The sequence below is a fragment of the Poecilia reticulata genome, chromosome 3 (genome assembly GCF_904066995.2).
Source record: "Poecilia reticulata chromosome 3, P_reticulata-male-v2, whole genome shotgun sequence".
Classification (NCBI taxonomy): domain Eukaryota; kingdom Metazoa; phylum Chordata; class Actinopteri; order Cyprinodontiformes; family Poeciliidae; genus Poecilia; species Poecilia reticulata.
The window spans coordinates 21,651,022-21,666,000 of record NC_088832.1 but is presented as its reverse complement, the minus strand read 5'-3'; the positions used below and the strand labels follow the sequence as shown (position 1 = coordinate 21,666,000).

The 14,979-nt window shown below is 38.8% G+C and overlaps 1 protein-coding gene across 2 annotated transcripts in view; it reads left to right on the top strand.

Annotated features, from left to right (window-relative positions):
- Window positions 1-14,979, top strand: part of kiaa1549lb (KIAA1549-like b) — a 62,678-nt gene that overhangs the window by 696 nt on the left and 47,003 nt on the right. The gene's annotated exons all lie outside the window — the stretch shown is intronic.

Here is a 14,979-nt window from a genome sequence, read left to right as displayed (position 1 = left end):
ATCTGTTGCACCAACGTCTTTCTGCGTTAAGCCTGCCCCTGCATGTGGTATTTACTGTGAACAAGAATGGAGGGAAAAAAAGGAAAAAAAAAAAAGAGCACACTGGGTGGAAAATGGATCTTTTGTTTTACACAGGCAGCGTTTTGTAATCCACTGCAGGGTGCATGAATCCTGGGCTGTGCAGATGGAGCTGCGGTTGGGTGAATAGCTTGATAAATCTTTTTTTTTTTTAAAGGAAGGGGTAAAAAAAAAAAAAACAACAAAAAAAACTTCTGACATTTAACCATCTCGATGGTTAAGATGCTGCTGTTGACATACGCTTGATTGCTGTCATTGACTGACCTATTGGCGGGTAAAATAACCTTAAGGACCCTGACATGTCAGTATTTCAGATTGTGGTGATTCTGGCTATCTCTCTCCTACACCTGCGCCTGCAGCCATTTAACTTCTTTGTCTCACTGATCTGATTGCACTGCACAGACGTAGACAAGCTGCACTCATAGCCATTTCATCCTCATCCCTTTCCCCCCCCAGTCCAACTTTACTGCCTCGTTGTACTTCTGTTACAGTTTCCATTTAAGTTACATTTCCACTACAGGGGTTATTAAACAGTGTCGTTGTTTGTAAGGAGCTGCAGGGAGTTATTCTGGGAATGCGGTGCATTTACAGGGCAGTCTGTTTTCAGAGCATCTGGGACAGCACTAATGACACACATTCTCATGGCCCATTGTGGGTCTGTTTGTCTCAGTGGGCACGCGAGGCAGCTGAGCTAAGTCGGGCCGACTTCGCTGCCGTTCCTTCCGTCAACGTTTTGAGCAAGTCTTTTCCTGTGAAGGACGGTTCCTCTCTACAAGTGCACTGATTTGGCAGCGTTCCACTTTGCTCGTGCAATTCCTTCTGCCTCTTCAGCACAGATGGCCCTGAAGGTCTCTGCATGCATCCACAACTGAAAGGAGAGCAAGACAAGATGCTCCTTTGCAGGTGCTAAACAAACAGTGGCGCTCTTACCCTTTTCCGGGCTGCAAACTGTGGTGTCGTGGCTGTAGTCTCACCTCTCGGTGATGCACTGCTACAGTAGCACAGTCTCCTCCTCCTTTTCCTCTTCCTCCCATCGCTTTCTCGTCTTCCTCTTTGCAGTCAGCACATCCATTCTTAAACATAAGTGCAGCAGCACCTGAGCTGCTAAATATTTGGTGATGGTACCGCACAAGACCTTTTCATATATATATATATATATATATATATATATATATATATATATATATATATATATATATATATATAAGGTTCATTTAGATTTTTGGGACTGTAAAAAAAAACAAAGTGGCCATCATGCTAGACACAAAAACCTTTCCATTAGTTGAAATTTTGAATTAAACTTTGACTCATTTTGGTTTTTTTGTTGTTGGTTTTTGTCCCTCATGGATCTATAATTACCAACGAGTGCTTAAATATAAGTTGCCTACTGATCTTCATATCAGTGTATGTGCACTTGTAAGTCTGGCTGTGAAAAACCACAGTGAGTGGGTATAACTAGAAAAGTACTCCTCTTCCTAAGGCAGAGACTCACCCCTGACCCCAACCTCCCACCCTTCTGGTATTGCACACCCCTCCCCACAACAATAATAATAATAATAAAACACTCGCGCACACACATAACCCTTTTCCGACATCTGAGGAAAAACTTGAAGGTGGCACCTTACACATGCCTCATCTAATCTGATAAAGCTTGAAGAGCCTCTCTGAAAGAACAGAATAAAACTGTTCAGCAAAGCAAAGCTTACTATTCACAAACATTCAAAATTACAAATGCTGTCCAAGTGGTGCATGGATACATTAATGAATATCTGAATTGTAGTTTTGGATCACTAATGGACTTTAATGACAGCCCGTTGTTAGTATTTCTCTAAATTGGAGGTTGTTCTTGGCAACAATAAGAGCATCAGCAAGGTTTAGATGTGTGCTTATAGGAATTATTGTCCCTTCTTCCAGGACAGTATTTGTGAGGTCAGGCACTGATGTTGGATGAGAAGACCTGCACTAACTCCACTTGATCCCAAAGGCGTTATGTTCGATTGAAATCAGGAGTCTGTGCAGACCAGTCAAATATTTCACAACAAAGTTGCTCATTGAAGTATTTCTGAACTGTGCTTTGTGTACCGGTGGACAGCTATGTTGAAAATAAAGGACCAGTCTGCAGACTATCCTCCACAAAATCAGGATTACGAAATTGTCCAAATTGTGTTGGTATATAGCAGCATGAAGACTTCTTTTCACTAAAGGGCTTTGCTCAGCTCCCATACTACAATTTACTCTGCACCAACCACTACATACGATGCTACGCATGCAGAGTGTACTCTGCATGCCTAGAGTCAGCGTCAAACTTGAAGAAGCAGCATTCAGTTGTCATGCTCCTCTAATCTGGAACAAACTTCCAGAAAACTGCAAAACAGCTGAAAAATCGAGTTCAAGGCCAAGACCTCTCTCTCGTTGAGAGCTGGATTGTTTATTATTATATTTGATGATTATTCTAGATGATTCTGATGATGGCATTGACAAAATGTAAAGTTTGTTCTTTGGTTCATATGTTTTTGTCATGCGAAGCACTTTGAGCTGACTTGTTGCTGAAATGTGCTGTTCAAGTAACCTTGACTTGACTTAACTCTGTTGCAGTCAGGCAAGTTGCAAGCTTCTTACCACTGCCAAAGCAAGACTCTGGATTGCCAGGCAGAGTCATGATTAATCTTTCCATAGAACAACTTCTCCGCTGCTGCTCGAGAGTCCAGGGGCAGCAGGCTTTGCACCACTGCATCTGACACTTTGCATTGCACTTAGTGACGTGAGACTTGGATGCGGGTGCTCGGCCATAAAAACCCATTTCATTAAGTTTTCCGTGCCTTGTTCCCAAGTTAATCAGAAGGCCACGTGGAGTTTGGATGATACTGACTGTACAGAAAGGTAGCAACCTCTGGACAGGATGCACCTCATTATCCCATCTATGATTAAATGTGGCCCACCACTTTGTGTTTTGGTTTTAATATCCACTAACAACTAACTGTGGAATATTTAGTAGGAAGGAAATGTCACAATGAAACTTATTAACCAGGTGGGTTTCTCCGAGCCCCTGAAAAATATTCATTCACCGAAAAATATTTGTAGAAGCCGTCTGCATACGTAGGCAACTGATTTTATACCCATGTGGTCACTGAAGTGCTTGGAATGTCTACATTTTATCATTTGGAGGGGTGACCCAATATTTTTTGCAACATAGTACACTTTCAAAACCCATTAGACCTTCTTTACGTTGTTCAGCACACAAAAAACACAACAACAGTTTCACAACCTAAACATACATACCCTGGTTTGCGTCGCATTGTTTGTTTTGTGCTGAGAACCACAACAGAGTTGGAAAAATCTTGTATCAGAATTTTCTAAGGTCAAAGCAATTTTGGTACAATCACATTTTACCTTCCCCACTGTTTAGAGAACAATGCAATGTACAGAATTCCCCTATTATACTCGCTTAAAACTAATTTGCAGCTTGCACACTTGTCCTAGACTCAAAGTTGGCTAAATGAGACTCAGTAATAGTTGGAGGAGTTGAAACAGAGAGGAAGCTGTCCCTCCTCTGACGTCAGAGCAGAACCTCACAGTTACTTATGAGTGCTGACAGGTTTGCAGGGGACTGACCTCATAGAGCTCTCGATTCAAAACGCCGTCCCTAAGCTGCTGCAAGTCATCACTTCCTGCCCAGGGACTCATTGAAATGGACCTTAGAGAAGGCTGAAAACTGTTTTCTCATCAGACTGCACTTTTTTACCTTTTCTTTTATTTGTGAATTGACTGTAAATGCACTAGTTGGCTCGTGACATGCTCTGTGGGTTTTCTCCTTTTAAAGCCTCGTCTTGGCCTTTCTCTTGTGTTTACGAAGAGAAATGCTGTTGCTTTTTTTCTGCTCTTTTTCAGGCTCCCAAGAACATTTATGTTGAAGTAAAAAAAAAAAGGAAAAAAAAAATCCTATTTCAGTGTTTCTCTGGTGACCTGCCTGAAGATGTTTTAATGTTAGTTTTTGCTGGTCTTGCCTTATTGCAGCTGTAGACTTAATGGCAGTTAATTATGCCATTGTAAACCTGTTAGAGAGTCTTGAGATGTATGCGACGATTCTTCTCTGTGCGTGTGATTTCCTTTCCCCCACAGGTTCAGGTTCAGCCACTGGAGGCTCAAACATTTGTCTTAGTGAAGACTTGTCAAGCTGAGAAGTTAATACAAACACCCAATCGTGATTTTCTCAATAAAAAAAAAAACCCCAAAAAAAGAAAAAAAGATGTGTGCCTAAAACAGTTTTCTAAATATGTCATTTTATTGTGGGATACATTTGTTTTGGTTGGGGGATAAAAAGATGCAGCTTCTGTTTAGAACTGTGAAAGCACTTGAGAGCAAGAAAGGGAAACGGAAGAAACCACTTTGTTTGGTTGACGAAAAATATATTAGTGTCGGCAATCATTAAGCGAGACTAAGACCATTTGTTGTCTAATCTGGCTGTAAGTCACTCCTATGGTCTTTTTACTTTCTGACAGATTGTACAAGTCAAAGCAGGGGACATTTTATGCTCCTCACTGCTGTACACAAAGCAAGCAGCAGGTCAATCTCACATTGATGTAAAGATAGGAAAGGCTTCTAATTAGCATCATGTACCATCTGCCTTGCATTAAGTTTGGTACAATCAGGGAATATCGCCGTTGTGCAGCAGGTTATCTCCATGTCTCCCTCTGTACCTTTGAGCCTCTGCGTTCTTTTGTTTCCCTGTGTTTCTCCGGCTGTTTGGCGGAAGCTGATGGCAGATGAAGGGCTTGGCTCTGCTGCTGCTTGAGAAAGGGCAGCAGGCTGGCTGATTTACTGGGACACGCTTATATTGCAGGCTGCTCTGCACAGAGCCGTTGTTAATCACACAGCAGCACACAGAAAACCACAGCAACAGATCCCAAGCACCGATTGTGTAGGTTGTTTAAGAAGATGATTTTAAAAAAAGAAAGAAAAAAAAGACAGTGTAATTAGGTTGATTGCCTTCCTACTTGTGGGTGAATAAATGACAACAAAATATTCAGTTGCGACGTCTATATTTCATTCAACAGTCATGGTATCAGTTAGCTCGTCTTAACCCTTGCATCAACACTGGCTTGTCGTGTTTCTCACAGTCCTGAGCTTTGGTGTTTTTAAGACTTAAAATTGTTCTAGAAATACTTCATTGGATTTGAGTCAAGGCTCTGACTGGGGCACATGAGGACATCCATACACCAAAGCACACAGTCATCTTGGCTGTGTGCTTAGATGAGATGAGTGTTGATGAGATGAGTCGTTGCCTTAGTCTGAGCTTTCAGCACTATATGGTAAGAAGTCTTAAAGATGCTCATTGAATTCAGCTGTGCTCACAGAAAAATAATTAACATCCCCACAGCATTATACCACCACCACCTTTCATCCCAGTTGGGATGCTGTCCAGATATGCTTGTACCTCTGGCCAGAGGATTTTGCTTCTCCTAGTCTGACTGTCTCTAAAGTGTGTTTCTGGCCGCCGTAATGCAAGGAGCTGATTGGTGGAGAACATTAGCTAAGATTAACCTTCTTGATGAGTCTACCTCCACAAGGGAACTCTTGAATCACCCTTAGTGACGGTTGTTTTCTTGCACACCTCTCTGATCACAGCCTACTTTCCATGATTGCTCAGTTTCTAGGTAGATTCCTGGTTCCAAATAATGGACTCCTCAGTGCTTTTCTAAAACGTTTAGTGCTACTGAAATATTTCTTGTATCTTTCCTTAGACTTACGCTTTCAGAAAACTGACATCACAAGTCAGGTTCTCTCAGTGATACTTAATGAAGGGCAGGACATCAGAAATCACTTAACTTTTTGTACAATAAGCGTATTAACTTTAGGAGTGCTATTTAATGTGGCTTACATTTATTTTATATTCTTATTTTATTTAGAACTTTCCTACTATGTTTAAATATAATTCCCAGTAGTTTTCAAAACGCCCTTCTGACTCTTTGGTGGTTCATAGAACATTGAGTAAATTACATCTCTGTGCCTGAGAGTAAATACTAATATAATACTCATATTAAAACATGTAAACCAAAGGGTTCACCTCTAAGAAGAGTTCTTGATTGTTTAGCATCAAGCCTAAAATCAGATCAGATCAGACAAGATTTTGGATCTTTAGTGTCCAAAAACAAAAGAGACAAGTGGCTAGAGACATAGTCATTGAGCGCTTTTAATAGGAAGCTGTGCTCATTATAAATGGAAGCACTAAGTGTACTGAAAAGCTTTGCTTTGCATTTCAGCACAGGCGCCTCTGTGGACCGTGGCATTTAACCAAATCCCTTTGAACCACTGGAGGAGGGAATGTGAGATTAGGAAGACATACAAGCACATTCATCAGACATTCATTCAAAATGTTACAGATTTAATAGCAGGCAAATGGGGGGGCTGCACCATGGATGTTTTGGGAGGAACTGGATCGTTATGTAAGTTGCTGGGTAAAACTAATTTGAGTAAATTGCAAAACCAATGTAAAAAAATTGTATGAGTACAAGAAGGACAGTGTATGTCCTGTCTAAAAGAAGTGTTTGATTGTAGCATTGTAAAAAAGAAAAAAATGGTTTTTGGAGTACAAGGGATGTTCATTGCAAATACCATCATGAGGACAGTGAATATCAGTACTGTGTCAAGGTACCAAAAAGCCCCTGCTGTTTTCTTTGATCATGTTTCTTATTATTAGTCTCCAGCAGAATTGGTCCACATAACATAAAGGGGAAAACATCCATGATACACTGGCTTGTCTTCTTTATGTTGTTTTGACCCACAAATGCCTGTAAGTTACAAGTCTGTCAGCTTGAAACTCATGTTTAATGTTAATTTTCTCACAGAGTCGTTAATAACTCTAGTTATCATATTTAATTAGAGGAACAGTCTTGTGTCCGTCAACTGCTTTTTTTGGCTAGCTCCTTTGCAATTTTACAGTACGATGTTATTTGTAACTAATTAGGCGTACACGTAAACGTTAAACCAAAAAAAAAAAAAACATTTCTTTTAAGTATTTAGTTTGTTCAGAAGGCAACTGTTTAGTGTCTTGTGGGCTACAGACAGAAAACACTGGACGAAAAAATTCAGGGTTTGTATTTATTTATTTATTTTTGCTTGAATAAAGAGAAAACAACCTGGCTGTAAAACACTGTATGCAGAAACCTCTATTTGACCTTTTACTTTCTTCAACTGCTACAATCAAAGGCCCTTTAAAATGACCCCGTTGGACCTTTTAGATTAGTGATGAATTTTTGTCCCACACATTTGACCTTTTGAATCTTCCAAGTATGTTTTCTATACGTCAGTGTTGTGCTGACGAATCTAGCCTGAATTCACTATAAATTAAATGAACTCTGTCGTGAATTTGTGTTTTTAATTAAAAGAATGATAACATGTTTGAAACTTGAAATAAAATAAAAAAAATAGTTTCAACCTGAATAGTTTTACCAATTGGATTATATTGAATAAAGAATGTGGCAGATAATAATGATACATTATTACATGATATTAGTGTTAGTATTTAGATTTTTTGCCTTTATCCGTCATTTACTTAGTTAAAAACAAAGTGGTAACTTGCATTTATAGCAACTGCTTACTAAATATTAATTTCAGACATAAAATGTTTTCTCAATAAAAATGTAGGAAGTAAAACAAATTAAAACAGGCAAAACACAAAAATACACAACTTGTCGATAAAATAAATAGTTGTTCTAGAAAATATCTGAATGTGTCATTTGTTTTTGTGTGGTGACCCCCTTTTGGCTGTGGGAATTTTCATCAGCTTGTTCCATCAGTGTATGTTTTTAATTGTCATGTAAATTTAAATACGTATTCTTTTGTTTGATCTTTTGTGTCCTCTAATTACTGTATGTTGTGGGTTTGAACAAATAAGTAATCAGCCATTAACACCATTACATCATGGTAGAAGGAGCACAGAGTATTGTATTTTACCACATGAAGGAATCTAACAGAATAAAGAAACAAAGAAACCAACAACCAAAAAATAACTATATAAAAATATTCCTTACATTTAACTTGACATTAGGAGCATTTTCTTACCTTCAAATTTCAAAAACCCCAGGTATGTGACGGCATTGGCAGCACATTAGCTCCCTGCATTCATCTTTGAAGAAAATATAAACGGACCATTCCATCACCTGGCATGGGCCAGTGTCTGGTTTTCAGCAGAAAAAACAAAAAAAAGCTGCCGGTTCTGGCTCTGAATAAATGAGTGTTTCTCATTTTCAGCTTATAGAAAAGCCTTTGATACTGAAGCTTTACCCAATTCTCCGATTCAGAGAACTCCCTCTGATTTTAGCTTTAGTAAAACAAGTTGGAGGCAGTCTTCCTCCTGCAGAGATGTCAGAAACAGTGAAGCGTCAAGAGTAATTTAAACTCACTGAGCACTGAGTGAATATTCAAACAATATTTAAGTCTCACTCAGCTAAACTCTGTAAGGACTTTAAATAATACTCCTTGGACAGAATACTGGTTTTTGAAGACGCACACTTAAAACCTCCGTGGAATTCTCATTTAAAACTTTAAACGTTTTATACTCAACACATTTACTTTAACTATGCTTGAGTGCATTTTTTAATCTGTGTTGCGGTTGATGGATTTTTATCTCTCGTTAGAGCGATGGAGCCAGTCTTTAAGTCTTGAAATGAGACAGGCTGCTCTCCAGAACCCATTTCATCAAATCATTACTCACGTAATCAAGCAGTTGTGTAGCCGTGCCGCCTCTGGAGATTTTACCTTCTACATGTACACACGCAAAAGACCTTTCCGTCTACTTGTGCTAAGGGCAGACGCTCACAATCTATGCTATCAGTCGCCGACATATCCCATTAGATTGTGGCTGAATAGCGTCTAATTTGGAAAACTTCGTTCAGCGTGAAGGCAGTCATGATGCTGCTACATTCTTAGTATTTGCCAAATAGTGCACCTGCTGTATATGTCAGCAGTACTCTCCCAGTATGATTCTGACGTGTGTGCCCATAATAGCACAATGCCCTAGGGTTTGGTGCAGCTTAAGTTTATCTGTCTAGGTCAGGATACAGCTAAGTGCTGTACGATCTACAGACCATGGTGTCGCACTAGTTTGTTTCAATGACAATCTGCAGAATTAACCATATGCATGGGAGGCTTCTGCTCTACCACCATCAGTTTCATCACCAGTGCAGAGGAGGATTCCTTTAGAGCATTATCATCAGCTGATCTGCAGCACAAAATGGCACAGCTGAACAGATTTGGTTTTGAAATGCCCTGGATTCTTTAGAACACACCATCGTGGATCCCTTCAGTTTTGTCGTAGGCTCTATAGCAGAATTGCTGAGTTCAAAAGGATTCGTACTCAAAATGTGCAGGCAGTGCATCTGGAAAGCGTTTACACCACTTCACTTTTTCTATATTTTATGATGTTACAAATTTGTCAACATTTCTACACTGTCTTAATTGGGTATTTATGTGTAGAATTTTGAGGGGAAAAAAAGCATTTATTTAATACAATTTGGAATGAGGCTGAAACATAAAATGTGGGTGAAATGAAGCACTGTGAGCACTTTCCAGATACTCTGATGTGTTTATAACCTGTTTGTACAGCTTGGTGTCTGGAGAGTTTGGAGTCCTGTTCAACACGAGCTTCAGACATAGTCTTAGTTGCCATTTAGCCATTTAGCCTTTTAGTTAGAGTATTTTTTGAAGAATGTTCTCCTTCTGTGAGAAAGTCCTAATGTCATGTAGGCGTCTTAAATGTCACAGTTTATGCTTCGCTTGTAACAAGATAAACAGTTTAACTAACTTCGCCTGTGACAATCATGACATAATAGCTGATCTTTATAAGTAATTAGAATTAGCCGGGTTTAGAATATGTTTGCCTTAGATATTTGAGTGAAGCAGAAAGTGGTCAGGACCTTGTCAGCTGGTTTCTTGATATTACCTATTACATCAGTTTTCTTTTTTTTTTTAAGGTGAAGTGGGCTGCAGCACTGTAGATGATCTAATATTTTCCTCAGGAGAGTTGTGGCTCTATAACAATTTCACAGATGAGAAAGAAACAGTTTTACTGTATAGCAGGAACAGGATTCTGTTCAGTGTTGCTGTCTACCTCGTTCTCCATGTGTCTCTGTTGCCTGCAGCGCTGCACCATTTTAGACGATCATTGAAGGTGAAGCAGCTCTCCTCAGGATACAATCATGAAACGAGTTTATTCACAGTAATTCTATTTTCAAAGGCTTATCAAAGGCAATGGATGCCATTCTAAGACACGGACAGCATCCAGTAGGGTGTGGACAGTAAATGGGTTTACAGGTGGGACTGTTAAGACCATAAAAGAAATCAAAAAGAAGTTCAGAGTTTAAAATGTGTTTGTTGCGAAGGAAGACAACTAATTAGAGCTTAATAATTATAGGTTTAAGTTCAGAAGCAGAGTCAGACTAACATTGGAATTCTGTTTTTTCCTTGTTCATAAGACACCAGATTGTGACAGAACAAATCGAAATGGACCAGGCCATGCAGTCTTTGCTGTATGCACTCATACCAACATTAATATGATGCAGTAGATCCACATACTTGTTCTGCGGCACAGCTGTCCCATTTCTAATTTTGAAAGGACCGTGTTCAAAAGACATATCCTAGCTGAGCTCTTCATCCTGAATAGATGGCTTCCATGGAGACGTCTGTCCTCTTAGCTGTTCTGCAGTCTGTGTGTAAATCTGATCAACAATCAAACTGGGAATATGTTTGCTGCCAAAAAAAGTACAGCAGATACAGTAGATTATTTTATCACACATCTTTAGTGTCTGATTGTCTGGATTGGAAGAGCCTTTCATTTTCTTAAAAAAGAAAAAAAAATATTAAGAGAAACCATATCTTTGCATAATCCTGCAATTATCAAGCAAAATCTAATATACTGTACGTCCATCCATTTTCTTTACACCCTTGTTCCTTAGTGGGGTCAGGAGGGTTACCGGTGCATATCTCCAGCTAACGTACTGGGGTTCACCCTGGACAGGTCGCCAGTCTGTCGCAGGGCAATACAGAGACACGCTGGACAAACAACCATGCACACACACACACACACAATCTGGAGAGACCAGTTAACCTAACAGTCATGTTTTTGGACTGTGGGAGGAAACCGGAGTACCCGGAGAAAATCCACGCATGCACAGGGAGAACATGTAAACTTCATGCAGAAAGACCGGGGCCGGGAATTGAACCCAGAACCTTCTCGCTGCAAGGCAACAGCTCTACCAACTGCTCCACTGTGCAGCCCCTAATATACTGTACATTAAACTTAAATTTTCCTCTCTATATTTTTTAAATTTTTGATGATAAATGCAAATCTATACTTTCCATAAAGATTCTACATGTTGAAACTAGATGTAAATGACTACCTGCCCCCTCAGCTGTGCTTGCAATGAGGTGTCTGCTCTTCTCAACATAATAACTTCCTTAAAATTCCAGATGAAATATTTGCACACATCTATTACCCCCCACACCGCCGCGCACACACACATCCTTGTAATTCTATCAATTTGAGGACTTTGTATTGACTTCCATTTAGCTTAGTAACTGCATTTATGCCTAATCAATCGTTACCGTTATATTCACAACACTAACTTTAATCAAAATTTTATTGACACAAAACTGGCAAAGCTCAGTATAATCAAAAAAAGGATGATGAGGAACATCTTCTCATTTCCTCTCCCCCCAAAAACTTCCCTTTTGTTTAAATGTGTTCTTTTTGTGCAAGTACACTTTCACAATCCAGAAAGTTTAACGTCACACCATCATATTTCACTGTTAAATAGCGAAGTCTGACATCAAAGCAAATATTTTCTGCTTTGATGTCAGAAAAATATCAGCGTGTCTGAGCTCAGCTTTATCTGAATGATCCGTGTGCAACTATTGTTTTGTCAAAACAAAACACTGAAAAGATTTAATCCAGTGATGCCACAGTTCAAGTTGCATGAAGCATGTTTTGCAACTGTTGTGGCAGGCTAAAAGAGTTAGATTTATGGTTATAAATTCTGCAATATGCTGTTTAAATGCTCTTTGTTTTCCTAGCTGTTGTCATGATTAATGAGCTTCTAATTGAATGTTTGTTTTTAGGAGGCTGAAGCGTTATTACATAATTACTTCTAAATCATTTAATTGCATGTCAGTTTTAAAATTACAATTAAAGCTGCATTGTATTGCAGCAGCAGCATGAACTAACTAACAGCGGCCCTGCAGGCAAATGGTTTTCACAACCACAGTGACACAAATGAAACCTTTTTCACAGTGGAAGTGTTGAAGTGTCGTAGCAGGAAAAGCATTAGTTAATAATAACGAGAGTATTGAGAGTACTGGAGACCCTGCTATAATGATTATCTATTCAAAGCATTAGTCCTCTCCAACTCTGTGGTACAGTGGATATTTTCACAATTCGGGTCTGCAATTGATTTTTTTGGGTATTTGTGACGTATCAACCTCAGAGGCAGCTGCAGTGTAACAGTTTTCCATCCAGCTAAAGCAAAGTGTCAGTGCTTCTTATAGTAGAACAACCTTCATGTACACACAACATAAATAATAAATAATAATCGCCATGACCTCTATAACATCTGCCTTGGACTGAATATCTACAGCTTTCTCTTCTAGGATTATACTCGTCTTCATTCATTTTTCTATGAACTCTGACTGCCTTTTATGTTCTTGCCGAGGAAAATGAGCAAGTGTTTTACAAACAGCATTCTGCATGACGGCCAAAAAGTTGTGTTTTTTTTTTTTCAAACTATAACACCTCCTTCCGCATGTTTAGTGTGGCACTTACAGGACTTTTGTAGCAAACTACAAATATGTGTTCAACCCTCTGAGCCCTATACATTTCCATTCAATTCACAATTATGGACTGTAGTTGTGCATTGCCTTGTCTAGCAAGTAAAACTGAAGATAAAATACATAGAATTTGGACTGTAATGTAATAAAATGTTCAAATGTTCTGAACACTGAATGCAATGTATGGTGTCATATTTGTAATCCATCAATGAGTTTTGAAACTTTGATTCCTAAATCCCTGTGAATCCTACAGCCAGAATAAGCTACTTTGTGGCCCTTTGCTGTGCTGACCCCAGATTACAAAGCTGTGTGACAGTATTAAAACGATTTTGACATTCTTGTACTTGACTCTAATGTCGAGTTCAGAGGGGGAATCCTGGAGGCTTACCAGACTTATCCCACCTTATTATTTGTCATGGTTGTCCTCCCTCTTTCATAGGCCTCAAACTCACTACTCTGTGGTACACTGTCAGGGAATAAATATGATTGTGATTCCAACAGCTTTCAGAGGTTAATAGTTTTCAACATAGGAACCATAGTGAGTCAGTTGCAAGGTTGTGTGCATCATTGAACTTATAAATATGTTATCTCTCTATTTTTGGTCGTCAACTTCTCCTTTTGTTGTGCTTTTACTTGTGAGACCCTGACTGACACATTTAATATGAGTGATTTAGGGTTCAAGCTGTTGCACCATCCTAATAGAAATAAATATACTCTCTTTATACAGAATTTAGGCACAGTGACTTTGTTTTTTCTCTTAACTGCATGGCCTGTAAATTGTCGCCATGGGTTTTTGTGTTAATTCAGAGTGAAAAGAATGATCTGCTCTGACAGCATCAAGCCTCTTTATTCAAAAAATACCACCTAGCTGTTGTGGTTTTACAGCTACATGAGCTAGGTGTCTAGACTGAAAGTCTAGAATGAATGATTTGGTTGCATTAGTTGATAATGTAAGGCTAGGTTTGTTTTAATTGTGCTCAGTTTGGATTTCATTTATAATCACAATCACTTGGGGGACAATAAGAAGGAGGGATTAACTAAAAAAGTTAACTAAAACAAACAAAAAAATATTCTTCAAAAAGTGTTTTGGGGACTTGTAGTTGTATCGCTGAAGCACAACTCGTCCGATGGGGACAGAGACAGGAGATCAGCACAGGGCAAGTACAACACAACAAGTACAGTCAGCATTCTGCCACACCAAGAGAAGAGCTTTGATTTCCTTTTGAAGTCTCTCTGAGGGTCCAATTAAACGGTCAGACAGAGGGGTACGGGAACGTCTCACCAATGACAGCAGAACGGAGACGTAGCGTCTGACCATGCTGAGCTCCACCTGATATGACAGCGCTCTCATGTGTGACATCTCTCCACAGACACCTGAGGGCATTCTATGTTTTTGTTATTTGTTTAATACAGAAGGCTTTGTTATGAGATTTACTGAGCAGGTAGGTTGGAGGTATGAATATTTTCAAAAATGATCTAATTTGGATATTACACATTTTCTATGTTCCCAGTAAGACACCTTGAAATTGCTAATTTCTCCTTAGATGGAGCTATAGTTTTTAAAATATATATATTTTTTACTTTTAATCCAGTTGTGTGTTTTTTTTACTATTTGGTTACACTTCAGTATGTTGGATCATCCGTCCAATTTTAATATCAAACAAACATAGCCTAAATTAATACGTAAAATAATTTTCAAATGATGAATTTATTTAATGCAAAAAAAAAAAAAACACAAACCAACCAGTGCCATACATATGGAAGTAAGAAACAATCTGAATAGAGCATATTTAACAAAATGACAAAGGGAGCAATAGTAATTTAGGAAACAATCTGCATTTTTTTTGGTTACTTTTCTACTCAGGAAAAAGTTCAGACACTGGGCTCATGATGTCAAAATTAAAGTTTTTTGTGCAGTTAATACATCTTAATTTTGGGAATATTATTCCTTGGGCATCATGTACGTCCAACCATTTTATTGTTCCTTTAAGTTATTTTAAAATCATTCTCAAATGCTAAGCTAGTTATGACAAAAATCTACGCAAGTGTAGATTAAAATGTCAAAGTAACGGTAATTTGAAG